Below are 14,422 nucleotides of genomic sequence, written 5' to 3' on the forward strand. Positions count from 1 at the left end.
AGGTCTTATATAGACAGGTGTGTGCCTTTTCAAATCAAGTCCTATCAGTTTAATTAAACACAGCTGGACTCCAATGAAGGAGTAGAACCATCTCAAGGAGGATCACAAGAAAATGGACAGCATGTGACTTAAATATGAGTGTCTGAGCAAAGGGTCTGAATACTTATGACCATGTGATATTTCAGGTTTTCTTTTTTAATAAATTTGCAAAAATTTCTACATTTCTGTTTTTTTTAGTCAAGATGGGGTGCAGAGTGTATTTTAATGAGAAAAAAAAATGAACTTTTTAGAATTTATCAAATGGCTGGAATGAAACAAACAAAGAGTGAAAAATTTAAAGGGGTCTGAATACTTTCCGTATGCACTGTATGCCCACATGCTGAATACATTGGGCAATTTAAAAAAAAGTACCGGACAACTTCTTTAAGAGTTGATTTACCTGTAAAACATTTCCCACATTAAGAACATGAAAAAGGCTTCTCCCCTTTGTGAATTCTGCTAAATCAAATCTGATTTCTTGTTAAAACCTTTTCCACATTCTCAACAGGAAAAAGGCCTCTCTTCGGTGTGGGTTCTCTGGTGGCGATCAAGATTCGCTTTCCGGTTAAAACATTTTCCGCATTGTGAACAGGAAAAAGGTTTCTCTCCTGTGTGGGTTCTCTGGTGGCAATCAAGATGCGCCTTCCAGTTAAAACATTTCCCACATTCTGAACATGAAAAAGGCTTCTCCCCTGTGTGAATTTTCTGGTGCTTAACAAAATATGATTTCTGGTTAAAACATTTCCCACATTCTAAACATGAAAAAGGCTTCTCCCCTGTGTGGGTTCTCTGGTGCGTAACCAAATCTGACTTCTGGTTAAAACATTTCTCACATTCTGAACATGAAAAAGGCTTCTCCCCTGTGTGAGTTTTCTGGTGCTTAACCAAATCTGACTTCTGGTTAAAACATTTCCCACATTCTGAACATGAAAAAGGCTTCTCCCCTGTGTGATTCCTCTGGTGCGTAACCAAATCTGACTTCTGGTTAAAACATTTCTCACATTCTAAACATGAAAAAGGCTTCTCCCCTGTGTGGGTTCTCTGGTGCTTAACAAAATATGATTTCTGGTTAAAACATTTCCCACATTCTGAACATGAAAAAGGCTTCTCCCCTGTGTGGGTTCTCTGGTGGTTATCAAGATGAACTTTCTGGATAAAACATTTCCCACATTTTGAACATGAAAAAGGCTTCTCCCCTGTGTGAGTTTTCTGGTGCTTAACCAAATCTGACTTCTGGTTAAAACATTTCCCACATTCTAAACATGAAAAAGGCTTCTCCCCTGTGTGGGTTCTCTGGTGCTTAACCAAATCTGACTTCTGGTTAAAACATTTCCCACATTCTAAACATGAAAAAGGCTTCTCCCCTGTGTGGGTTCTCTGGTGGTTATCAAGATGCGTTTTCTGGATAAAACATTTCCCACATTCTGAACATGAAAAAGGCTTCTCCCCTGTGTGAGTTTTCTGGTGCTTAACCAAATCTGACTTCTGGTTAAAACATTTCCCACATTCTGAACATGAAAAAGGCTTCTCCCCTGTGTGATTCCTCTGGTGCTTAACCAAATCTGACTTCTGGTTAAAACATTTCCCACATTCTAAACATGAAAAAGGCTTCTCCCCTGTGTGGGTTCTCTGGTGGTTATCAAGATGCGTTTTCTGGATAAAACATTTCCCACATTCTGAACATGAAAAAGGCTTCTCCCCTGTGTGAGTTTTCTGGTGCTTAACCAAATCTGATTTCTGGTTAAAACATTTCCCACATTCTGAACATGAAAAAGGCTTCTCTCCTGTGTGAGTTCTCTGGTGCTTAAGAAAAACTGATTTCTGGTTAAAACATTTCCCACACTTGGAACAAGAAAATCCGTTCTCCACTGTGTGATTTTTTTGATGTTTAAAAAAAGACTTTTCGAGTGGAAAACAATCTCCAAATTCTGAACGTGAACATGCCTTCTTTGCTTTAGGAGCAGTTTGTTTTTTAATGCTTATTATATGACTTTGATTTTCCTTAGCGGTCGGTAATGAATTAGAAGACAGGACGTGTTTCAAAGGATTAGATGACTGATCTTTGTTGTGAAGGGATGATGGTATATCTGGAGTAATGGCATTCACTTCAATTGTATCCTGTGGGATCTCAAGGTCATCTGATTTGAAAATTGAAGAAGATGTCAGCTGTCCCTCTGATCTCCTGGTACAGTCATCTGCCAAGATTAAAACCAATTTTAACATTTCTATTTAAACTGTCAGTAAAAATGGCAAGTTAAGTAAAAAAAATAATTATTCACCAAGACAATGACAGTTCACAGTCTAATAGAAAACCTCATAGCATGAAGCAGTAGACCATGGTGTTCAACTGTTTGTTCATTCTTCCTCCCAAATATGAAATAAAAAGTCACCAATGTTATGTAGGCGAAAATAATATCAATAAAAACGTTTACTCATCTCAACAAAAAACAAGTCCCCACTCAGGTCCATCATCTGTCAGTGGAAAAACAGAGGTTTCCTCATTATTAGTGGCTCAAAGGCTCTTGTAAAGTAACATGGCTTCCATTAACTAATCCAGCAATATCCGCTCTCCCAAAGTCAGATCTCCCCCCCCACTTCTGCGCCTTGCAGAGAGCCCAAACCACACTCAGCATCCATGTATTTAGCATTACTACAGTGAGAAGAACCCACTTAACTTATGGTGTGTGTCTCATGGAGCATAATCTGGGCACTATGTGTTGGGTAAAAAATGGTATATTTGCAATTTTCACTCTCAAACATAGTCTGCGTGCTAATTTGTGGAAAGTGACTGTGGAGTCAAAATAGTCACTACTCCTATAGATTAATTCACTGAGGGTTATAATTTCCATAATGTAGTCAGTTTATGGGGATTTCTATTGCTCTGGTTTTCTGCCATTTTGTCATATTAGGGCTTCTGTAAATGGTGTGTCTCATCTCCTCTGGGATCTGCTCCTGCGACGTCTGCTTCTCTCACCAGGAGCCTTATTCATTCTGCAGGCGGCGCTGGTGATGGAGGAGACGTTAGAACCAGAAGCTCTGGGCGGCGCAGGCTCTGTCCAGCCACTAAGATTAGGGTGCCTGGGACCTGTAGTACTATCCAGTCTGGCAGTATGGGTGTGTGTGCTGTCCAGCTGGAGTAATCTGTTCCCTGCTTCAGCCAACTGGAAAGCACCGCACCCTACTAAAGCTGGAAGCATATCGCTGGAAGCTGCCAGATACAGGCTTGCTCTCCTCTGGTTCAGTCCTCTGTGCTCAGCTCCCGGCTTGTGGATTTGTTTCTGTTGTGACCTCGGCCCGTTTACTGACTACTCGTGTCTTCTGATTTTGTATGTTCTCTGCCCTCCTGGTTCTGACCCGGCTACCTGACTATTTTTCTTGCCATCTCACTCCACAGAACAGCAGGTAACACCGTGGCCCAAGCCTAGGGGGTCTCTGTGTCCAGATCCATGTAGAGGGGTTAAAGGGTGATGAGCAAGAGAATCCCTGGGATCTGCAAAATGGAGTAGATAGCGCCAAGCCTGTTCATGTGACCATCTTTTTAGATGCCAGGTGACCATGAACAGTGCCTCGAATACATTGTGTCCACAAACTATTCCAGCAAAATCCGCATTCAAATAGCTAAGTGGTACTCCTTCCCTTCTTAACCTGCCATGTGCTCAGACAGTAGTGTACAACTGTATATAGGGTATTATTAAATAAATAAATAGAATGGTGGCTCTAATGGGTATGCCCTATGCCTGCTGCAAGAAAGGCCAACTACCACAGTTGTCTGAGAATTTCCAATGTTAAAAATAAGTGAACTTGCTCTGGTACGTAGGGTATGACAAAAAGTAATAACAATGAGGATATTAAAAAATTACCAAACTTATTAAATACGTAAGTTACAAAAAGTTTAAAATAATTATTCTATTTTAAAAGGTGACTGGGAAGCTTAAAAACGGTGGAAGGAGGAAGGTTAATAAAAGTAGGGACCATGGAGATTAGTCCTGGATAAGGTGCAATACAAGCTTCCTGGAAGGTCTGTGGATGACCACGTCAGAGGGTCCCCCCTATGGAAAAAGGAGGGGATTGGCTTAATGACAGATTTTAGAGGTTACCTTCATGGATCATTAGGATAGAAAATAACCTGATTGGATGTATAAAGGGTTGGGTAGGTCTGGTCAGGTGTGGGTTATCCAGATTCAGGTAAACTGTAGAGAAACAAGAGTCGGTTTGTGCTTCAAATGCGAGAGATCCTAGTTACCTAGGGGAGGTTCATGTACCTGTAGTGGTTGATTGTAGTTGGAAGATTTTGATGCAGAGAAAGGGGCGACTTCCAATTGTATAGGGTGAAGGCGATAACCTGTATTGAGTGACAAAGAGAGCAGGGAAAAATGATTAGTAGGAAATGGCAGTAATTTGAGGAGCGAAGTCACTCCCTTCTCTGCATCAAAATCTTCCAACTACAATCCTTATAATCCATGAAGGTAACCTCTAAAATCTGCCATTAAGCCAATCCCCTCCTTTTTCCATAGGGGGGACCCTTCGACGTGGTCATCCACAGACCTTCCAGGAAGCTCGTATTGCACCTTAACCAGGACTAATCTCCAGTGTCCCTACTCCTATTAACCTTCCTCCTTCCACCGTTTTTAAGCTTCCCAGTCACCTTTTAAAATAGAATAATCATTTTAAACTTTTTGTAACTTACGTATTAAATTTGGTCATTTTTTAATATCCTCATATATAGGGTATTGTCAGACTCAAGAGAAGTTGGAAAATAATTTGTAAGGTCCATTTGTTTCCTATCATCCTTTGTGAACAATTCCAAAGTTATCACCACATAAAGTGACACACGTCTGATTTGAAAATGGGGCCTCATCAGGAACACATAACTGGCTGCGGGAAGGGGTTAAATCAGAGGATTTTGGGCACTAACTACTGTAGAGAAAAACTGAGTATAGACAATAACACATCTACTGAAATGATCAAACGCAACAGTCTCCATCAGAGAAAAAGGAGTAACTAGTGGTGAAACCTCTCTGGGGTAATTAGAGTATGGGGCTCGGTGGCTCCAGACAATCTAAACTATCGTAAGGGACAATATTTTCTATCAGATGAGTTTCAAGAAGAAATATTAGACATTTAAAGAGAACTTTTATAATAGTGCAGAGCTGAGGTGTCTTAAATTTAGACCTTGGGCATTTGGAAGAGGTAATGGGGACCTTTTTTTAAAAATACTACCAGGGAGTTACAGACTCACATAAGTGAGGCTGGCCAATCCCACCACAATCAAACTATCATACAGAATGAACTTGTAAAATAAAGAAAAAGACATAGAATTAAATTTTTTTACATCCCTAACGTTTGTATGAGGGGAGAGCTCCAACACTAAACTGGAGTTACACTCATTTATGGTGGACCATTGGAGCTACTATGAGTCCTGACCAGGAGAGTAGAGAAAGTATTAGCGCCCCCATTTCAGGAGAAATTGTGCAGTAATCTGAATTCTTTGGGATCTAAAACATAATGGAATTTATGACGTGGAGTGAATCCATGAAACCAGGGCTGGAGCCAACACATCTCCTGCAGGCGGGAATAAATGTATATTACAGCCATCAGCCACGCACAGCTTAGAGATATATCATGGCACAGGTGTAATGTTTTTTGTGTAGTTTATCACAATCCTATTTGAAGTTAGTTGGTTTTAAAAGAAATAGAAAAGTCAGGATAAAGGGAAACTCTGTTGTTATTGTACAGAAATTCACACTTGGCCTCACTGCACATTTAATGTTGTCGATCATAAAAGTGAAGTTTGGCCAGAAAGACTGGACCTGGTCTTGTAGGGACCATATGAGCACATTCAGCAGCACAGAAGGTAGAGAAGGTAGATTCATCTAATAAGATATCAGGGATCTAGGAAGCCAACACCATCATTACCCTCCGCTTTCTCTTAGAGGCCCATCATAATATTTTTCTGCAAGTTATTTTCTAACTTATATATGTATATATGCGCTGGTTTGAGTGAAAAAAAGGAATTGACTAGAAGTTTATAGAATATAAAAATATAATTTATTTAGATAATGGTAAAAGTGCTGATTAAAATACTGGAAACTATCGTAAAACTAGAGTACAGGGGTGCTTCTCTGTTCACGTTTGTTATGGGCGGCACGGTGGCTCAGTGGTTAGCACTGCAGCCTTGCAGCGCTGTGGTCCTGGGTTCAAATCCCACCAAGGACCACATCTGCAAGGAGTTTGTATGTTCTCCCTGTGTTTGCGTGGGTTTCCTCCGGGTTCTCCGGTTTCCTCCCACACTCCAAAGACATACTGATAGGGAATTTAGATTGTGAGCCCCGATGGGGACAGCGACGATAATGTATGTAAAGCGCTGCGGAATATGTTAGCGCTATATAAAAATAAAGATTATTATTATTAGGCCTTTGTTTATGGGAGTGTGTGGAAAGACTGAAGGTTCCTATAAGGGAATTCAAGATAATGGAGAGTTAGTGAATTGGAGAGAGCTGTGAGTGTTAATCAGATACACAGTTGGGCAGGAGGTACCTGGTAACTCTTGTTGCCGATCTGGATTTGCTTGATGAAGGTATATATGGAAAGTGGTTTTTCTTGTTATTCCAATGGGAGTACTAAAAAGAGATGCAGTTAATGGATATTTAAGGTAATTGCTTACTATATGTAATGCACACGCCCGGACTGACTGGCGTATGCGTGTTTAGTGGTTCCACTGTGCCATGAACCGGAGAGTGCCTGGAGGGGCGTAACTAAGTATCTGCCCGATCCGACCAAGGTCGCACGACGGCATACGACGCCAGTGCACCGGGGAGGAACCGAGTAGAGAGACCAGGGTCTACTCCAGGTCAGACTCCGGACACGGCTGTTGACCCACACCGGGGAATACAGGAACAGGCAGGCTGGGTAGGGTCCAGTACAGACTGGGAGGCAAAATTCAGAGCCGCAGATGCGGTCAACAAACAGAGTAAAGCGAAACCGCAGACGCGGTAGACAAGGCTGAGAAAAGCGAAACCGCAGACGCGGTAGACAAGGCTGAGCAGAGCGAAACCGCAGACGCGGTAGACAAGGCTGAGCAGAGCGAAACCGCAGACGCGGTAGACAAGGCTGAGCAGAGCGAAACCGCAGACGCGGTAGACAAGGCTGAGCAGAGCGAAACCGCAGACGCGGTAGACAAGGCTGAGCAGAGCGAAACCGCAGACGCGGTAGACAGGGCTGAGCAGAGCGAAACCGCAGACGCGGTAGACAGGGCTGAGCAGAGCGAAACCGCAGACGCGGTGGACAGGGCTGAGCAGAGCGAAACCGCAGACGCGGTGGACAGGGCTGAGCAAAGCGAAACCGCAGACGCGGTGGACAGGGCTGAGCAAAGCGAAACCGCAGACGCGGTGGACAGGGCTGAGCAAAGCGAAACCGCAGACGCGGTGGACAGGGCTGAGCAAAGCGAAACCGCAGACGCGGTGGACAGGGCTGAGCAAAGCGAAACCGCAGACGCGGTGGACAGGGCTGAGCAAAGCGAAACCGCAGACGCGGTGGACGCGAAACCGCAGACGCGGTGGAAGCGAAACCGCAGACGCGGTGGAAGCGAAACCGCAGACGCGGTGGACAGGGCTCTGTTCACACGGAACAGACTGGAAGGGAAAGGCAGAACCAGATACCCACAGGGTACTTGCAGAGAAGTAGCGAGTGGACCACAAACTCACAAACGGAAGTACAGTGACAACGAACAGGAGTAGGTACGAGTTCAGACTCTGCAGAAAAGTAGTTACCGGCGTTGATTATACTCTGCTGAGCAGCTGTACTGAATTGCTGATGCAGTATTCAATGAACCTGTGACAGACAGGGGGGATCCGTGAGGATACCGTGCTGCTTTAAGGTGCCTTAGGGCAAGTACTGCGCGTGGTATAGTGTCAGGACACTCACCGTGGATTTAGAGGTACGTGGTGTCTGCGCAGCTAGGTATGCGTCTAGTAGCTGCCAGCGTCAGTAGGTGGTATGATAGTGATGGCTTTGGTGTACCGTGCTGCCAGAAGGTTACCCTGAGTTATTTGCTGTCTGGGGGTCATGCTAGACCCTCACCGGTACTCCAGGGGTAGGCGCGGTTTTTAGCTTGAACACTTGGCTGCCAGCGTTGCTAGAACTATATGGCGGTGTTACATTACTTTCCAGTTTGCAGCGCTTGAAGACCTGCATGATCACGTGTGTCATGTGGTCGGAGCTCATAAGGAGGCCACAGAGAACCAATTTTCCTATGCGTTTCGGAAATCTCTTGGTTTTCTTTGTCAGGGATGGTCCTTGCAGAGTCTGTGGGCTTTTTATACACATGTTGATGAACTGGATACAGGTGTCTACTATCAACCAGTTTCATGATTGGGTTCAGTTAAAAGCGAACAACTCTATTCACTGTTAAGGCCTTTTAGTCTCAGAGTGTCCAATTGGAATATCCATTGGCTTTCTGCCCTGGACATCTGCTTAATAAAGTTACCCTTTTTGCCAATACTTCTGTACCTCTTGAATACCCATTACTTTGATGTTTGCGTGGAGCCGCCATATTTTTCAATAAAATGCTTAGATAACGGGTGGCCCTCAAATTTATTTTTAGTGTTCCTTAAATGCTCACCTATCTGCATGGTAAAAAGCTGAGTGTACTAAAAAAGGAGGGAGTCCTGGAGATAAAGGGATTTTTTACAGATGGAGCAACCATAATCCCCAGATTTCTGGCTTTCCTAAAGATGAATCTTGGTGCTCGGGGTATAACGTCACCTATAATCTTATCATCCTGTAACTTGTTCCCAAAAGAAAACAATACCACCTCAGGAAATAAATTGAAGATAGATGTATGGTTTTCAGTTAAGTCATTACTCTCTAAAACCAAATTAAGTCATTTTGCTTAATAAAGGATTAAACTACGCCCCGTCTGATAAGTTCGATAAATTTGAGACCTTCATAGGCAAACAATTTATGAGGCAACTAGCCATTAAGAAGCATTTTCTAAAAAATACATCTACTGCCTATCAAACCCTCCTCTGATTCCCTTACCAATAACTATAAACACACGGATCTAAAAAACAAATCAAACTTTCACCCCTTGAACCAGTATTCCACATCAATGGAAACTTTCCAGAAAAATGTTAAAGATGACATTTGGTGAGTTAGTAAAAAAAAGTGTTCAAACTTCAAAAACAACCTCACTCGAAAAGAGTGTCTAGCAATCAAACAACTGCAAAGCAACAATAATATAATTATACGGCCGGCGGATAAGGGAGGGAGAATTGTGATACTTGATCACCATCAATATCACAATGAATCATTAAGACTCCTAAGTGACAAACAAACGTATGAACGCGTGACCAGTGGCCCTACTCTACTTTACACAAAAGAAAGGAAGGCTTTGATCAATCTAGGACTCAAAACATGAATGTGAGTATATTTACACCCTACACCCTAGAACGGCCATATTCTATCACTTACTAAAGATCCATAAATCCTTAGACAACCCTCCAGGAAGACCCATAATCTCTGGCATTCATAGCCTGACCTCAAACCTTTCCAATTATGTCAAAAAGCACCTGCATAATATAGTCCCACTCCTACCATCACACCTTAAGGATACAACACATGCCCTAAGGTAGCTGAATGAGGTCCAATGGCAGAGCCATTACATTCTTGGCACTATTGACATCTCCAGTCTATACACTTTTATTCAACACCAAAAGGGGTGTCAAGCAGTAACTCACTTCTTAAACAAATATAGCAGAATGCCCCCGGACCAAATCAACTACATACAGGAGACTATGTTGTTTATTTTAAATCATAATCCCTTTTGATATGAGGATAACTACTATACCCAGTGATGGGGGACCACCATGGGGACGAGGTTCACACCTAGTTACGCCAATCTCTACGTGGAGATGTGGGAATTCACCACAATATACCCTCATGGAACACTAAGTGTGAACCTGGTCCTCAGGCGGAGGTTTATTGATCATGTCCTTTTCATTTGGTCAGGCGACCAATCCTCCCTTTCTGAATTTATAGCAGGTATCAACACAAATGACTTCTTTTTGAATTTTTCCTCCCCCACTAGCTCAGAACAAATTATCTTCTTAGATTTAACTATCTGCATCAAAGAAGGTAAAATTGAGACTAGCACATTCTTCAAACTGACTGATACAAACAGCTTTATTTCCAGAGCCAACTGTCATTTACCCAGCTGGCTTCTAAATGTACCGCAGAGCCAATATATGTGACTGCACTGCAACTGCTCAAATCCTCAAGACTTTGAAAATGAGGCCAATCTTCTAACTTATAAATTTCTAGAAAAAGGCTATGACCATCAACAGATCATTTCCACTCGTGAGCAAGTGAATACATGCCACGTTCCACACTTCTTGTAGGTAATAAAAATAAAAACAACCATGATCAGGAGACGTCTAAGTCCATAAATATCTCCCCTATCATAACTTCCTTTAATTGAAATATACATATTATGAAGAAAATTGTAAAATGCCACTGGAACAAGTTACAGGATGATAAGATTATAGGTGACCTTATACCCCAGGCTCCAAGATTCATCTTTAGGAAAGCCAGTAATCTGGGGATTATGGTTGCTCCATCTGTAAAAAAAAAATCCCTTTATCTCCAGGACTCCCTCCTTTTTCAATACACCCGACTTTTTCCCATGCAGAAAAGGCAAGGTTTGCAAAACACTAGGCAGCAGGAAACAAATAACTGTGACTAATGGAACCAACACTATTAAATGGAATACACTATTAAAGACCACATAATCTGTTGCACTAATAGCGTAATATATGGTCTACAGTGTCATGCAACAAGCTGTATATAGGGAGCACCATTCGTCAGATGAATACCAGGATAGGTGAGCATTTAAGGAATACTAAAAATAAATTTGAGGGCCACCCGTTATCTAAGCATTTTATTAAAAACATGGGGACTCCACGCAAACATCAAAGTAATGGGTATTCAAGTGGTACAGAAATATTAGCGCAAAGGCAACTTTATTAAGCATAGTCCAGGGCAGAAAGCCACTGGATATTTGTGACATGCAGAAGTAGTGCTGTTGCCTCCAAAGCATCCAGCAATTGTTACTAACAACACAAGCACAAGCGACAGGAAGTGTTGTGCTTCAGAAGCATCCAGCAACTGAAGGGGTTAAAGGAGACAGGCACTGTTTTAGCAGAGCCCCAGTGGGATTGTGGGGAACTTGTTATTGTAGTCTCGCTGAAGCCAAATAGAAAGGTGGTGTGTTATCAGGACCTGACAGAAGGCAACTGAACAGGATTCAGATCAGGAGAGAAACTAAACACAGGTCAGATAAACTCCCTGAACTAACAGTGCAGAGTATTATCGGGCAGGAAGATAAGGACTGTCACAAGGATCATCTCTCTCATCAAACCCTCCATCTCCATGCAGGATAAAGAATGCAGTATACTATTGTGTCCTTGTAAATGAAAAGCCTGTGGTTGTGTATGCATAGAAGTGTGCTGCTAACAGATCTAATCTATGCTGAATTATGCTACTGAAGAGACTGTAATACTGTGCCTTGTGAACAAACTACTGTATTGTTACTGGAACCGGTTGCTCAAACTCAGATTGTACTGTAATGAAGATTATTGCTGTAATATCCCTGAATTGTACTGGCCGTGCTTCAGATTATATTCCACTGTTAAACTGTTGAAAAAGACTCTTGTCAGATGTGTCTGGTCAGTAATTGAATCTATCGTGTGCCTGAGTGAAGCTGCAGCCTAAGATCGCCCCCTGAGTAATGGTTCCCTTGGATTCCAAAGAATTCATGAAACCCGTCTCGCCCTATCTGAACCTAGCGGCGCGCGTGTAACATATTTCAATTGGACACTCTGAGGCCAAAAGGCCTTAACAGTGAAATAGAGTTGCTCGCCTTTAATTGAACCCAGTCATGAAACTGATTGATTGACAGCAGACACCTGTATCCAATTCATCAAAATGTGTATAAAAAGCTCACAGACTCTGCAAAGACCATCCCTGACGAAGGAAAGAGATTTCCGAAAAGTGTAGGAAAATTGGTCCTCTGAGGCCTCCGTACAGACTCTGACAACATCACACACGTGATCACGCAGGTCCTTAAGCACTGCAGCGCTGAGCGCCAAATTTCCCAAGTGGATGCAGCACCTAGTCACCGGTCGTGACTAGACGCTTCCAAGTGCCGCCTACTACACCGACTCCTTACCTCGGAGAAGACCCTGCACTGTCCATCTACCAGTGGTAACTAAGGCAACACCGCCATATAGTTCTAGCAGCGCCGGCAGCCAAGTGTTCAAGCTACCAATCGCTCCTACCCCTGGAGCACCGGTGAGTGTCTAGCATGACCCCCAGACAGCAAATAACTCAGGGCGAGCTTTTGGCAGCACGGTACACCAAAGCTACCACTATCATACCACCTACTGACCTCAGCAGCTACGAGATGCATACCTAGCTGCGCAGACACCACGTACCTCTAAATCCACGGTAAGTGTCCTGACACTATACCACGCGCAGTACTTGCCCTAAGGCACCTTAAAGCTGCACGATATCCTCACGGATCCCCCCTGTCTCTCACAGGTTCACTGAATACTGCATCAGCAATTCAATATAGCTGCTCAGCAGAGTATAATCAACGCCTGTAACTACTGACCAGACCATCTTGACTACGAACCCTGGTTGCAGCAGACGATACAAGTGGCCGTGGAGCCCATTGATACCCCCTCCCCAAACACAGGAAGTAAGTTACTATTAACCCACAAGCTCATCATCGCTGTATCACAGGGGGCCCTTATAATCCAACCTATAACGCTGCCCACCCTTTATCTAATTCGGTAATTTCCTGATTGTTATACATAGGTTTCCATCACAAGTAGTAAGCCTGTACTAACTTTCACATTGGATCGTCTGGACCAATTAGGTCACCAGGTAACTAAGAATTAAACCTTTCTCTCCGGCAGTCTATAGTAAGCAATTACCTTATATATCCATCTCTTTTTAGTAATCCCATTGGAATAACAAGAAAAAACACTTTCCATATATACCTTCATCAAGCAAATCCAGATCGGCAACAAGAGTTACCAGGTACCTCCTGCACAACTGTGTATCTGATTAATACTCACAGCTCTCTCCATTTCACTAACTCTCCATTTTCTTGAATTCCCTTATAGCAGTGATGGCGAACCTTTTAGAGACCGAGTGCACAAACTGCAAACCAAAACCCACTTATTTATCACCAAGTGCCAACATGGCAATTTAACCTGAATACTGAGGTTTTAGCTTAGAAAAAACAATGCCTACAGAGAGCAGATGGGGGCAGCATAGAGCAGCCACAGACAGGAGCAGCGGTATGAGACTGCAGATATAAAGAATATGCTCACCCCCGGTATGAGACTGCAGATATAAAGAATATGCTCACCCCCATCCTAGTATATGTGCCCCATCCTAGTATACTCCCCATCCTTGTATATGTGTCCCCATGCTGGAATACTCCCCATCCTTGTATACGTGCCCCCATCCTGATATATTCCCCAATTCTTGTATAAGTGCCCTCATCCTGGTATACTCCCCATCCTTGTATATGTGTCCCCATCCTGGTATACTCCCCATCCTTGTATACGTGCCCCCATCCTGATATATTGACCATCCTGGTATATTCCCCATTCTTGTATATGTGCCCCCATCCTGGTATATTCCCCATTCCTGTATATGTGCCCCCATCCTGGTATAAACCCCATTCCTGTATATGTGCCCCCATCCTGGTATATACCCCATTCCTGTATTTGTGCCCCCATCCTGGTATATACCCCATTCCTGTATTTGTGCCCCCATCCTGGTATATACCCCATTCCTGTATATGTTCCCCCATCCTGGTATATTCCCCATTTTTGTATATGTGCCCCCATCCTGGTATATTCCCCATTCCTGTATATGTGCCCCCATCCTGGTATATTCCCCATCCTTGTATATGTGTCCTCATCCTGGTATACTTCCCATCCTTATATACGTGCCCCCATCCAGATATATTCCCCAATCCAAGTATATGTGCCCCCATCCTGTTATATTCCCGATTCTTGTATATGTGCCCCATCTTGGTATATTCCCCATCTTGGTATATTCCCCCTTCCTGTATATGTGCCCCCATCCTGGTATATTCCCCATCCTGGTATATTTCCCATTCTTGTATATGTGCCCCCATCCTGGTATATTCGCCATTCTTGTATATGTGCCCCCCATCCTGGTATATTCCCCATCCTGGTATACTCCCCATTCTTGTATATGTGCCCCCATCCTGGTATATTCCCCATTCCTGTATATGTGCCCCCATCCTGGTATATTCCCCATTCTTGTATATGTGCCCCCATCC

The 14,422-nt window shown here is 43.2% G+C and overlaps 1 pseudogene; it reads right to left on the minus strand.

Annotated features, from left to right (window-relative positions):
* Positions 1-338: 338 nt before the first annotated feature.
* Positions 339-14,422, minus strand: part of LOC141182621 (uncharacterized) — a 35,037-nt pseudogene continuing 20,953 nt past the window's right edge.

This window comes from Phyllobates terribilis, unplaced genomic scaffold (assembly GCF_046119375.1).
Source record: "Phyllobates terribilis strain yellow unplaced genomic scaffold, ASM4611937v1 Scaffold_35__1_contigs__length_13245226, whole genome shotgun sequence".
Classification (NCBI taxonomy): Eukaryota; Metazoa; Chordata; class Amphibia; order Anura; family Dendrobatidae; genus Phyllobates; species Phyllobates terribilis.